This window comes from Gekko japonicus, unplaced genomic scaffold (assembly GCF_001447785.1).
Source record: "Gekko japonicus isolate JY-2015 unplaced genomic scaffold, Gekko_japonicus_V1.1 scaffold1004, whole genome shotgun sequence".
NCBI lineage: Eukaryota > Metazoa > Chordata > Lepidosauria > Squamata > Gekkonidae > Gekko > Gekko japonicus.
The window spans coordinates 47,811-50,498 of NW_015161430.1; the positions used below are offsets into that span (position 1 = coordinate 47,811).

At 43.0% G+C, this 2,688-nt stretch overlaps 1 protein-coding gene across 1 annotated transcript in view; it reads right to left on the reverse strand.

The window, feature by feature from the left end:
• The window catches only part of ZHX1 (zinc fingers and homeoboxes 1), a 35,929-nt gene that overhangs the window by 550 nt on the left and 32,691 nt on the right, over positions 1-2,688 (reverse strand). The gene's annotated exons all lie outside the window — the stretch shown is intronic.

Sequence of the window (2,688 nt, forward strand, 5' to 3'; positions counted from 1 at the left end):
TGCTTGTGATATGAAGTCTGACAGCCCATGCTCACCAGTAAGCTATCCTCCAAGGGTGTCGTTCTCAAAAGTGTATGCACATGTCCCACAGCCTATGGGAACATGTCCGCAGATGTGCAGGGGGTGCTCTGTGTCCCACAAAGAACTGAAGATATGATGGACAGGAGCCCCGTGCACTCCAGCCAAACTATACCTCTAACTAGGCTGTTGGGACTGGCCCCTAGACTTTCCCATCAAGGCAAAGGCAATTTCATTCAAATCCGAATGAAATGCAAGACAAGCACAGAATGATAAAGTCTTAAAAGGGAAGGGGGAACCCCAACCCCAGTAGTGCATAGCTCTTAAGACACAGCCAGCCAGAAGAAACCTCAGCAGATGAAAGTATGCTTGCTTGCTGTGCAAAGGTCAGCAGATGGCCTTCCCATTAAAGAGCACAGTGCTTGAAACATATTTCCATTAAAGTTAAGGAACAGGGCTGATTGCTAGGTGCACTGAAATGGCACTATACTGCAGAATCGCTAGTAAAACTATAATTATGCAGGGTTGATTTTTTTTTTCAAAGCAGCATGCATGCTCAAATCTGTCCCAGGAATTCTTAACAAATGTTTTGTGTTATGTTTTTTTTTTTTAAAAAAAAGACAGTGCATTGGATTACACAGATTCAGCTAGCAGCGGAAAGGCCGTTGGCATCTGGGGAAGGCTTCTGGCATCCGAGAAAAGCACCACTGCAGTTGGCATGGATATGCAGGTCTTGCAACGAAGCTTCACAACGCAACTTGACACGAACCCAACTGAGCAGGATTCAACAGTCTTTTTAAAAAATGCCTCTGTTGTCAGAAAGCCAGCATCTGGCTTCTCTAAACATTGTTAACATGTGTCATTTCCGTGAGACAGTACACAAACACTGGTGCAATCAGAGCCACAAAAGATAACTCCCAGTGAATTCAAGTTTCTCGCAGCCAAACCAGGGGGGGGGGGGGGAGAGAACACTCTTAAAATGATCATCTGCAGACTTGGAAATAATTCCTTTTTTAATCTGTTCCAGTCAAGTTGTAATAAATTACTTTAACAATATGTGCATTAAGAGGTAACCCTCTGCTGAAACGCTTGTTTGGGCTTTCCAAATTATACACTGAGATTATATAAGTAAGGACAGGCGTTCAGCACCCCAGTGTGGGGTTTTTTTGGGATCCAGCCAGCTTTTTCACTCAAGCCTGCCTAATTTCCTTCTTTGCCACAACTCCACCATCGCATGTGACTTTTTGTCCATGCAGGTCTCAAGATCCACAGCATAGGGTTTTTTTTGGTGGCCATTCCTTTTTCGCCAGCTTAAAAACAGACCGGACCCAACCCGGGGCCTTCTCATCAGACTTACAACAGCTCATGTAATTAATGCAAAAGATCTCCTCCTGAGCAGAGGCAAAGAGTTCTTCAACTTTCTCCACCTGAGAGGCTTCCCAGTTCTCTCCTCGTGCCGCTCACTCCCTAGCGCAAGTTAAGACGCAGGCAAATGGGATCAGAGCCATACAGGTGAATGCGGGGGGGGGGGCCCTCTGGCAGAGCATCTGTTATTGTTTACAGTATTGCAGAGAATCAGATAGCCCTTCAGCCATCTCTTGCCTTGCAAGACCGAGCGGAGACAGCATCCCTTGTTCAATTAAAAACATAGCCCCCTTTAAAAATTAATCACATGCCAGGCTTGTACAATTTGTGCAACATTACAAACAGATGCTTCGAAGAGGACTCTTCTCGAAAGAGGGCTTCAATACACACATTTTCTGGTTTCTCCTTCTCTCTTGGGAAAGGAACACAACCAGCAGATATTTCTCTTTGTCAACATTTCTGGTATCTTTTAAAACATTCCCATGGCTCCCTTTGGGTTTTTTTTCTTCCAACAGCATTTAACCCTTCTCCTGCCATTCTTATGGTCTTTTTCTTCATGGGGTATTCAAAAAGGGCACCCAGACTTTGACATATTAAGGTACGGCAAACCAGTAGGATTCGACATGAAAAAAGCCCAAGGATAACATTATCTACAAATCCCACAGAGCCACAGAGGTTTGCATAATATTTAGAAGTGCACTGCATTCCCAAGGTTTTAGCAGTTGTACAAATACGAGTACAGCATTCTAGGCTTGTGCAAATCCTGATAAATAAGACACAGAAATATCAGTCATATCTTTACTTGTTTCTAAGAACTTTTACTCTGTAAAATGTTTGGTCACTCAAAGCTATAAGCTTAAATCACATATCAAAGAACACAGGCAACGAAGCCCATCTTTAGACTAGGAACATAACAGTTATCAGTACAAGCCAGACAAAAGAGAGAGAGAGAGAGAGAGAAATCTAGTGGTCATTGATTCCCCCCTTTTGAATACAGTTCTTAAAACAGAAAGTTCCCATCGTGTCAGCAGAATAAAAATGTTCCCTATTAAAATCTTATTTTTCCTCTTATTCTTTTTACAAATTGTCAATTGTTAAGTAGTCTTATATGTACACATGCAGAACTCTTTCCAGCTGCAGTTTTGTTTTTGTTTTTTAACTTTGGCACAGTGCAGACGTTCGGATTCTCGTGGCATAGTCCAGTACCAGGGTTGTTGTATGTCTGGTGTTTTTATCGCTTTCACAAAAGATCAGCAAACCCCCCCCCCCTTCACAGTAAATCAGAGCCCTTGGACCTCAATATCC